General features: G+C 45.4%; 1 protein-coding gene across 20 annotated transcripts in view; it reads right to left on the bottom strand.

The window, feature by feature from the left end:
- The window catches only part of DST (dystonin), an 879,552-nt gene that overhangs the window by 724,540 nt on the left and 142,944 nt on the right, over positions 1-12,068 (bottom strand). The gene's annotated exons all lie outside the window — the stretch shown is intronic.

The following is a 12,068-nucleotide window of genomic DNA, read 5'->3' as shown; positions in this document are numbered from 1 at the left end:
AGGGTATGGTGACTAAAGTTGCCGTTTCCAGAGAGAGAAAGAAACACATGGTATACACTGCTAGTGGAGAGCGCCCCTGTGGTGAGAGTAAAAACTCCATAACATTAGGCTGATATTGATAGTACCAGCCAATATCAATGAGCTTGGCCGACATAATGTGTATGAGGACATCAGCCAACTGATTGTCAGGGGAGATGTCAATTGGCATGCCCGATATCGGACAACCGATCACTATGTTCTCCTGAAGGTAAACCACCAGCACAGATGTCTGTCAGTGGCTTTCTCATGGAAAGAGTATGGGACAGATGGCTGTCGGCCGTCCAATGAGCCAAGCATCATACTGCCGACAGCCATAAAATGTGTAGGGGGCTTAAAGGGAATCTGTCAGTAGGATCAGCCCTCCTAAGCTGCCTATACTAGCATGTAAATGATAGAAAGTTGAATAAAGTGATACCTTGAAATATGCTATCTGATGTTTTAGGCTGTGTGCACATGTTGCGTTTTTATTGCGTTTTTGTCATGCGTTTTTGCTTGCAAATTTTCACAAATCTACAAGGAAATCCTTTTGGTAGCAATGTCAATGAGAATTCTGAAGTGTTGTGCAGAACATTCAGGATTTTTTCCTTGCAGATTTGGTTTCACAAAAAAGGGGGCTTTAAAAGGAGCGATATCGTGAGCGATGGCACCCGCCCCCGTCGTTTGTGCGTCACGGGCAAATCGCTGTCCGTGGCGCACAATCTCGCTTGTCCGTGTCACACGTACAGCCCTCCCTAACGACGTCGCTGTGGGTGGTGAACAACCTCCCCTGAAAGGGGGAGGTTCGTTCGGTGTCACAGCGACGTCACAGAGCGGGCCGCAAATAGAAGCGGAGGGGCGGAGAGCAGCCGTATCTCCGTCACTCCCACCTCAGTGCTCGTTGAGGACACAGGTACGCTGTAGTTCGTCGTTCCCGGGGTGTCACACGTAGCGATGTGTGCTGCCTCGGGAACGACGAACAACCTGCGTCCTCAACAACCAACGATTTTTTGAAAATGAACGACGTATCAACGATGGACAATTTGGTATTTTCCATCGTTAACGGCCGCTCGTTGGTGTCGCACGCAACGACGTCGCTAACGATGCCGGATGTGCGTCACGGAATCCGTGACCCCGGCGATATATCGTTAATACGTCTTTGCGTGTAACGGGGCCTAAAGCCTGCAGCATGTCAATTCTTTCTGCGATTTTAGCTGCATTTTCACCATTGAAAGCAATGGGGAAAAAAAGCATAAGAAAAAATGCAAAACGGCCAACAAAAACGGCAAAACGTTTGTTTTTGACTCCGCGTTCTTCCTGCCAAGAGGTGCAGAAATTTGTGCAATGTGTGCACATAGCCTTATTCAGAAGAAATGTTTTTCTTAATATGTAAACAAGCTGTTAAGATCTATGGTACACACACAGATCACCCTGAGAATCTGGCTCTGCTTTTTCAAATGAAAGGGGATGTTATCCTGTCTGAGATCAAGAGAGCCGACTGTCAGTCATTACATGTCTCACACAGGTAATGCCCCCCTTTCATTTAAAATGATCTCTGAAGGCAGATTCTCAAGGAGATTTGTGTCCATCCCAGAGATCTTAGCAACTCATTTACATTTTAAGAAAATTATTGATTATTTTGGAATAAAACATCAGATTGCAGATGTTAAAGTATAATTTTATTCAGCTTCCTATGACCTACATGCCCATATAGATGGCTTAGGAAGGACAATTCTACTGACAGATCCCCATTAAGTGATGAGAATGTCTGTAAGCCTCTGCACAATATGTTGGCTCTATATTAGCAGGAGGAATCAATATTTAAGTGAAAATTGATCAATACAGATATTTTTGTACTGTTGGAGAGGTATCCTTGTAGGAGGACAAAATGTGTCTCTCTCCTCAGATTTCAAATGTGTTTGTTCAATCAGTACAACGCCTGTCCATGTGTACTATTCTTCTCCTGTCCATGTATACTATTTGGACATACGGACTTCATAACAGAGGCTCTGTCTCTGCGAGATTTAATGGTACTTTACACGCTGCAATATCGGTACCAATATCGCTAGCGAGCGTACCCGCCCCCTGTCGGTTGTGCGACACGGGCAAATCGCTGCCCGTGGCGCACATCGCTTACACCCGTCACACGGACTTACCTTACCTGCGACGTCGCTCTGGCCGGCGATACGCCTCCTTTCTAAGGGGGCGGTTCGTGCGGCGTCACAGCGACGTCACACAGCAGCCGTCCAATAGAAGCGGAGGGGCGGAGATTAGCGGGACAAAATATCCCGCCCACCTCCTTCCTTCCTCATTGCCGGTGGACGCAGGTAAGGAGATGTTCGTCGTTCCTGCGGTGTCACACATAGCGATGTGTGCTGCCGCAGGAACGACGAACAACATCGTACCTGCAGCAGCAACGATATTAAGAAAAGGAGCAACGTGTCAACGAGCAACGATTTTTCACGTTTTTGTGCTCGTTGATCGTCACTCCTTGGTGTCATACGCTGCAATGTCGGTCACGGCGCCGGATGTGCGTCACTAACGGCGTGACCTTGACGATTTATTGTTACCGATATCGCAGCGTGTAAAGCACTCTTTAGGCTGTCCATATATTACATGGAGAGTCATGCTGCGCGAACCACGGGCATCATCAATCAAACACTGGCTGGGTTATTTTAGCCTTGTATGTTTTATTGTAAAAATGCTGCGGCATTTCAGAGAAGACATATTTTTATAAGTCATCCAGGGACCATGCATCTCTAATAGATCAGGAGATAGATCAGGATAACTAGATCTATATAGATAAATACATCTATATATCTAAACAGATCAGGAGGCTCCGCTCCAATTGACTGACAGATGCCACTATGCATGTGTATAGAGGATGGCCTGTCAGTCTAATGGAGCAGGGTAGGAAAAGTCACCATGGACCGGCCTTGGGTGGCATTTCAAAGTATGCTTTCTCTAAAACCGTGCAGAATTTCAGAGTAAAATATGCAAAAAGGCAGCAAGTGTCAGATTCATGCTGCTCAATCCAATCTACTGTCAGGTTCTCTTTAAATCACTGACCTTAAAGGGGTAAAATGTGCTAAAACTGCACAGTGTAAATAAGCTCTTGAGGTTTTAAGATTACCTGTCAATCTAAAGGCCCAGTCACACACAACGACTTACCAGCGATCCCGAAAACGATGCGACCTGATAGGGATCGCTGGTAAGTCGCTGGGAGATTGCAGGTGAGATGTCACACAGTCAGACCTTACCAACAATGCAGGAACAATACAGGTCGCAGTAGCGACCTGTGTAACGATCTCGGCAGTCATTGGGACACTGTCACACAGTGTCAAACACAGCGATGCGTCCTGCCCAGCAGGACATCGCCTTTGAAGAAAATGGCCTTGACCATTCGACAATGACTAGAGATCTCACAGCAGGGGCCTGATCGCTGGTAGGTGTCACACATAACAAGATCGCTAACGGGATCGCTACTGCGTCACAGAAACCGTGACTCAGCAGCGATCTCACTAGCGATCTCGTTATGTGTGACGGGACCTTAAGGCTCTGTGGCAGTGAAAGAATGAGATCTCGCTCTGTACAATAATCCATTGTTACCACATACTTTACAAAGTGGTGACGGCAGTAATATCAATAAAGCTTTACCATTCAGAAGTAGCTATGAGAAGCACACGGGAGCGCTGGATTACTACAAAGAGAGAGATCATGGAGGGTTATGGGACCTGAAAACCTGGAAGTTCAGGTCCAACTTTAGTAGAAATTCAGATTCATTCGGTGGGCACTAGGAGCAATTTTAATACTAGATTATATTTTCTTTTAAAAAAGAGCAGCCCAGATTGGTGATATTCTTTAAAGATGACCTTTCACTATTCCTAACATGTTTGTTTTAACAAGATCTTGCATTATACACAATAAATTATTCTTAGAACTTTGTATTGTTCCTGTTATTCCTCCTAAATATATAAATATATTAACAAGTGGGTGCTGCTATTCCCTTGTCAAATGGTGGGTCCCCTCACGATCAAACGGAACAAACCCCCAAGTGGTAACACCCAGTTGTCATTTTACTCAGTTTTGGGGGTTTTAAGGGGACAGCAATAACAATGGAACAGCAAGACATAAAGTTTTAAGAAAATGTGCTCCAGAAGTGTTATTCTATAGGGAATGCGAGTTTTTGCTAAAACCAAGAGAACTGAATCAACCCTCAATCCATTCAGGTCGATGTGGCCTTATATATTGTGTACTCAATAGACAGATATGTCTAATGACAGCAATAGATTTGTTTACTGGACAAAAGTAGTGATGGGCGATCCCGAACTGTAAGGATCGGGGTTCGTACTGAACACATAGTGATCGTGAACACGAACCCGATCACAAGCTTTCCTGAGAAGTTCTTGTTAAAGTTCGGGTCCAGAGGCTCTAAAAAGAAGCACATTATTAAAAAAAATATATGATCATGCTTACAGGTCCCACAATGCGTCCTGCAGACTCTGTTTCCTGGCTGCTTATGCTTCCGATCATTACTGTGTCCTCCGGTAAGCACCTCTGCCTAAAGGACCTTCCATGACGTCATAGCCATGTGACCAGTCTGGTGTGAATGTTGTACAGACATTGGCTTACAGACTGGTCACATGGCTATGATGTCATCGAAGGTTCTGTTAACTGAACTTTGACTGTCACTGTGCGAGTGTCGCATCGGCATCACCCAGTACGGCCGCACACTCTCCTGACAGGAGCGGTCAGCTGCATGTATTTCCATGCAGCTGAGACTCTTGTCCGGAGAGTGTCAGCCCGTGCGGGGTGATGCCGATGCGAGACTGCACGAGTCATACACAAGTGGAACTCCAGCCTCGGTGTTAGCCTACTTCTCACTCTGTATAGATCCTGTCTGTACAGTGTGATGAAGTAGAGCTGACATTGTTCTACCTGTGGACTACATTGGAGTAAGGATTTTTTATAATGAAGATGGAGTCTCTAAATGTTTTTTTACTTTCTAAAAAAAAAAAATTCTGTGTTTTTTTTTCTTACTGTTTATTAGAAATTCATAGTGGCCATGTCTAATTTGGCATGACACCATGCATGTCGGGCTTAGTACCATCTGAGAATACAATACAAAGCTGGTATTAACCCCTTTATTACCCAGCGTGCCACCGCCATCAGGGCCGCTGGTTTGAGCCGGGTAAAGCGCCTGGAAATGGCATTAAGAAACAATGCGCCATTTCCAGGGGCGGCTGCAGGCTGCTTAGAATCCCAGCCCCCCAGGCGCTCCGCGGTATGTCTGATTCTCAGCGCAGATAAAGCAGACGGCTACGGGCTGCCACTCCCATCTGCCTGGCTTTACCTTGGCTGGCAATCAAAATACAGGGAAGACCATTATATTTTTTTTTATTATTTAAAAAATAATTAAAAAAAAAATGAGTGGGCTCCTGCCGTATTTTGATCGCCAGTCAGATAAAACCAGGCAACTAGGGGCTGGGATGCTCGGCAGCCCGCAGCCGCCCCTGGAAATGGCACATTGTTTCTTAGCACCATTTCCAGGCACTTTACCGGGCTGATCCAGCAGCCCTGATGGCGGTGGCACGCTGGGTAAGATAGGGGTTAATACCAGCTTTGTATTCTCAGATAATACTAAACCTGAAATTCATGGTGTCATGCCAAATTAGACATGGCCACCATGAATTTTTAATAAACAGTAAAAAAAGGATTTTTTTTTTATTAGAAATAAAACAAAAAAAATTTAGAGACTCCATCTTTATTATAAAAAAAATCCTTAGTCCAACGTAGTCCACAGGTAGAGCATTGTCAGCTCTGCTTCATCACTCTGTACAGACAAACGTCTCTACAGAGAGAAAAGCAGAGAGAGCCATCTCAGCTCTGCTTCATTGCTCTGTACAGAGTGAGAAGCAGGCTGATAGTGAGGGTATGATTCCACTTGCGTCTCGCATCGTTATCCCCTGTAATGGACTGACACTCTCCAGACACGAGCGCCTCAGCTGCATGGAAATACATACAGCCAACCACTCTTGTCAGGAGCGTGTGCGGCCGTACCGGGTGATGCAGATGAGACACTCTCGCACAGTGACAGTCAAAGTTCAGTTAACAGGACCTTTGATAACGTCATAGCCATGTGACCACTCTGTAAGCCAATGTATGTACAATATTCACACTAAACTGGTCACATGGTTATGACGTCATGGAAGGTCCTTTAGGCAGTGGTGCTTACCAGGGGGCACAGCAATGATCGGAAGCGGAATCAGAAGCAGCCGGGGGACAAAGTCTGCAGGACGTGTCGCTGGACCTGTAAGTATAATGACAATGTTTATTATTACCTATATTCTTTATTTTACAACACCCCCTCGCCCCATCCCATAACTGTAAAGCCCAAGTTCGGTGTTCGGACGCAGGTTCGCGTTATCTGGATCCCAATCTCGATCTTTACAAAACGTTTGTGCGAGGCTCCCGATCATCGGGGGGATCGCCTATCACTAGGCAAAAGTATAAAAACAAAAAGTTAATGAAGATATTTTACAAACATAACAGACTGTACATTATCATTCCCTTCCAAGGCCGCTCATTAGCCTCATATATATTCACTAATTCCCCCACCCACCGGCGTCTGTGATTGGCTCCAGTCAGACATGCCCCCTCACTGAGTGAAAGTGTTTCTGATACTTCCAATCACAGACACGGGTTTGCGGGTCTACTCGTATATCATACAGTAAAAATAAATAAATTAAAAAATTCACGTACAGCTACAGGCTACAGCCCCCAGCTGTGCGCTTATCTTGGCTGTGTATCAAAATAAGAGAAACCACATGCAGCAAAAAAGCAGCGTGCGGTCCCCCTCAATTCTGATACGCAGCCATGATAAAGCCAACAGCTGGGGGCTGGTATTCTCAGGCTGGGGAACCAAACCCATGCTTATTGGGCCACCCCAGCCTAAAAATATCTTCCTACAGCCACCCAGGATTACTGCATCCATTGATTGTGACAATCTCAGCACTTTATTTGGCTCTTCCCAATTGCATTGGTGCGGTGGCTCACAGCTGCTACTAAGCCCTAGATTAGTAATGAGAGGTGTCCATGAGACCCCCCCTCATTACTAATCTGTAAGTGAAAGTAAATATCACCAACACCAAAACATTTGAAATAAAATACCAAAACACACTCTCAGTCTTCCACCTGTGATCGCAGGTAACTTGGCCTCAGGTGACTTCCATGAACTCAGATGAGGTCACTGAAGTCACCTGAGGTCAACTCACCTGTGGTCACAAGTGGAGAACCAGGGGAACCTCCAGCTGTGGCCGCGGCTAACCTGAGAGATGTCACTGCTGATTGTGCGGCTCACTCAATCTCTCCCTGAAGCTCACAGCAGACAGTCATGTTCCATGATCGAGCGCTGTGAATTTAGATGTAGTAGAGCTAGAATCGTTGTGGGACCTCATGTGGATTACATCAGACCTGCAGGGGTGTTTTTGCAGTTAATAAAGTGATGAAAGAGGGTGCTTTTTGTTTTTTTTTGCAAATAAAGGATTTTGGGTGTTTATGTTTATTTCTTTTCACTTACATATTAGCAACGAGGGCTCTCATAGATAATAGCAGAGGATAGCCTCGGCACACTAAAACTCCCAAAATGAGTCAAAAAGTCACAATGAATGGTGATAAAAAACACTCTTTATTGGTCCATAATTTGAAAAAGTACTTTTTAAGGTATATATGTTTCTCATAGACGCCTCCCATTACTAATCTAGGGCTTAGTGGCAGCTGTGGGCTTCCTTAACGTCTTGTTACTCCGACTGCAACCGGACCAGGGCAATCGGGAACAGCCGCGTAAAGTACTAGGATTGCTTCATCTAACGGATGCAGCAATTCTGGGTGGCTGCAGGCTGCTATTTTTAGGCTAGGGGGAGCACAATACCATGGGTCTCTCCAGCCTGAGAATACCAGCCCCCAGCTGTGGTCTTTATTTTGGCTGGGTATCAAAATGGGCGAGGAGGGGAACCACATGCAGATTTTTTAAAATTATAGATTTAAATAATTACAAAAAAAGAAGCTGCATACGGTTCCTCCTGTTTTCATACACAGCCAAGATAAGCGCATGGCTGAGGTCTGCAGCCTGTAGCCGTATGCTTTATCTGTGCTGGGTATCATAATATGGGGGGATCCTACATCAATTTTCTAATTTATTTATTTTACTGCACGATATATACCTACCCACCGGCGTCTGTGATTGGAAGCGTCAGACAGGGTGTCATTCAGCTGGGGGCACGTCTGACTGCAACCAATCACAGATGCTGGTGGGTGGGGAAAACATTGCATATTCAATGAATGTAATGAGCGGCCCGGGAAATGAATGAGCGACTTCGGGAGCAGTGTGACCCCGGTGAATCGCTAAGCTTGAAGTGCTTGCTCCTACCCCTTTGTGCCGGATTCTAATCCCCATAGACTTTGAGGACTGGCATCCGGCCAGATACCAGCGATCAATCCCCTGACAACCCGAATTGGTGGGAGATTGATCTGCGAGTCCTCCCATCACTAGTGAGAAATGCAGCGAGACAACACAAAAAGAATTGACATGTGGTCATCACAAAGATGCAGCCCGAAAAAAACTGCAACGTGTGCACAGCAAAAATGAAATGTCGTAGACTTTGCTGGGGAAGGAAATGCATGCAGTTTGGTGACCAAAAAAACGTAGCGTGACCATGAGGCCTTAGCCTGCTAGAGGACGATTTCCTAAGCTTGAGACTAAAGCGGGCTTTACACACAACGACATAGCTATCGATGTCGCTGGTGAAAGTACCCGCCCCCGTCGGTGGTGTGTCACGGGAAAATCGCTGCCCGTGGCGCACAACATCGCTTACACCCATCACACATACTTACCTGCCTAGCGACATCGCTGTGGCCGGCATCACAGCAGCATCACTAAGCAGCCACCCAATAGAAGCGGAGGGGCAGAGATGAGCGGGCCTTCCTTCCTCATTGAGGGCGGCCGCAGGTACGGTGATGTTCCTCGTTCCTGCGGTGTTACACATAGCGATGTGTGCTGCTGCAGGAACGACGAACAATCTGCGTCCTGCAACAGCAACGATAATCGGGATTAGAACGACCGGACAACGATCAACGATATGGTGAGTAATTTTGATCGTTAACGGTCGTTCGTGCGTTTCACATGCAACAACGTCGCTAACGAGGCCGGATGTGTGTCACGAATTCCGTGCCCCCAATGACGTCTCGTTAGTGATCTCGTTGTGTGTAAAGCCCGCTTAAGGGTACATTTTGGAGAAACAGAATTTCAGATATGTTCTGTACATGTAAATGGCTTTAGAATGTTCACTATGTGCCCAGTCCTTCATCCATATCCGTATGGTGTGGCGAACGTGGGCTGACATCTTTTTTCATTCAATTTTTGGAGGGCTGCCTTCCTTATTATTCTCTACATGTCTACAACTGGAATAATTGTCTGCTAGGCCTTGCACCCACAGTGCTGGTTGTGTGCTGCTCAGATTTTCTTATATATACACACACAACAATAATATTACCACACTTTTGGTTTTGCTCCCATTTTTCATGATTTGAACTCAAAGGTGTAGGACTTTTTCTATGTCCACAAAAGGCTTTTTTCTCTCAAATATTGTTCACAAATTGTCTAAATCTGTGTTAGTAAGTACTTCTCCTATGCCAAGATAATCCATCCACCTCACAGGTGTGGCATATCAGGATGCTGATTAGACAGCAGGATTATTGCACAGGTTAGGCGGGCCATAATAAGGGTATGTGCGCACGTTGCGTACTAGCCCAGCACCGTAAAAGGTGCGCTTCAGAGTGCAGCTGAAAAGCTCCGTTCTGAAGCGCATGGTGCCGGCGAGAACGTGCGCTCTGCCTGCAGCTCCTGCCATAGACATGTCACTTCTTTTTGCGCAGCGCTTCGGCAGTAGCCGAAGCGCTGCGCTCTGAGACGCCACGTGCGCACGGCCCCTGCACAATCTCCATAGACTGTGCAGGGGACGCAGGACGCATGCAGTTACGCTGCGCTGCAAAGCGCAGCGTAACTGCATGAATTTACGCAACGTGCGCACATAGCCTTAAAGGCCACTCTAAAATGTGCAGTTTTATCACACAGCACAAAGCCACAGATGTCACAGGTTTTAATGGACCATGCAATTGGCATACGTTCCAGCAGGAATGTCCACCAGAACTGTTGCCCGTGAAGTGAATGTTCATTTCTCTACCATAGGCCTTCCCCAAAGGTGTTTTAGAGAATGTTGCAGTACATCCAACCGACCTCACAACCACAGACCACGTGTAACCACACCAGCCCAGGACCTCACATCCAGCATGTTCACCTCCAAAATCATCTGAGATCAGCCTCCTGGACAGCTGCTGTAACAATCCGTTTACATAACCAAAGAATTTCTCCACAAACTGTCAGAAACCGTCCTAGAGAAGCTCATCTGCATGCTTGTCATCATGGTTGTGGTCTTCACTTGACTGCAGTTCGTCGTCATAACCAACTTAAGTGAGCAAATGCTCACATTCAATGGTATCTGGCACATTAGAGAGGTGTTCCCTTCACAGATGAATCCTGTTTTTCACTGTACAGGACAAATGGCAGACTGACAAATGGTGGACACACCACATACTGACTGGTCTTCTGAGCCTCCCAGACCTCCCAATACTGTAAAATTGCACATTTTAGAGTGGCCTTTTATTATGGCCAGCCTAAGGCACACCTGTGCAATAATCATGCTGTCTAATCAGCATCTTGATATGTCACACTTGTGAGGAGGATGGATTATCTCTGCAAAGCAGAATTGCTCACTAACACAGATTTAGATAAATTATGAACAATATTTGAGAGAAAAAGGCTTTTTGTACATAGAAGAAGTCTTAGATCTTTGAGATTAGCTCATAAAAAAATTGTATCAAAAACAAAAAACGAGGCATTTATATTTTTGTTCAGTGTATACTTGCCTCAGAAGAAAAAAGATAATACAGCTACCAGAATAACATAAAATCTTGTGCAAACTTTATTTTAAAGGACGTAAAAAATATTTATCATTACAAGGACAAAATGGGGAGCCCATGTGCGGCAACGCGTTTCGAACGCTACCTGCGTTCTTTGTCAAGCTTTGTTATACTTGCCTCATACTGTCTGCACTTCGAAAAATGTTTAAATGAAGAATGAATACAATATTATTAATAAATACTTCTAAATACTATTGGTTTTATAGTTGCTGCCCACACATACATGGATGCATTATTGTAAAATAGGTCTTTTTCCATACTATGGTGCTAATGCAGATGATTGTGAGGATATTATTATTATTACATGTAATAATATTAATAATACAAGGGATATTATTGGCAATATACACTAAACATAGAACCAGGAATGGAAATACATCTAATTGTTCTTTTAAAACCAGTTCCCTTTCAGCACCTTATCCCAGGGTGCTAACCTTCATGCGTACAGCATGTTATGCCCGTTAGTGACTATATGAAGCCCGTTATGTGGGTCTGTGCTGTGCTACCTGTGGCATACCTACAGCCGGCGTACCAGGTACAGAACATAGGGTGGCCAATGCACTGAGTCACACAATGTCACTGCTCACAGAAAAGAATAGGACTGAAAAAAGCTTAGTCACCACAATAGATGTCAGCCATCCTGCCATTAACCAGTCAGCTGCCAGTGTTTTCTACGTAGCAGGAACCTGGGCTAAACACATCTGATAGATATGTTTGCCCCAATCAGTGATGTGCAGGATGGTTACTCTGTATGGGACCCCATGCACAGATATTTCAGGATTTGTGCCCCTTACCGGTGATCCTGGGCACAGCCCTCTCTGCAGGGTCCAGCACTGCTGCCCCTAGGCTCTTCATAGACACATTTGATACCCCAATTTACCCCTAGTCAGTGATGGTGCAGGATGATTACTTTAGACACACATGGGACCCCATACACTGTCATCTCAGGGTGTGAGCCCCTTACCAGCAATCCTGAGCACAGCCCTCTGTGCCCAAACATACATATCAGTGTACCA

The sequence above is a fragment of the Anomaloglossus baeobatrachus genome, chromosome 3 (assembly GCF_048569485.1).
Source record: "Anomaloglossus baeobatrachus isolate aAnoBae1 chromosome 3, aAnoBae1.hap1, whole genome shotgun sequence".
Taxonomy (NCBI): domain Eukaryota; kingdom Metazoa; phylum Chordata; class Amphibia; order Anura; family Aromobatidae; genus Anomaloglossus; species Anomaloglossus baeobatrachus.
Note: the sequence above shows the minus strand (reverse complement) of the source record. Positions and strands in the feature narration are given on the sequence as shown.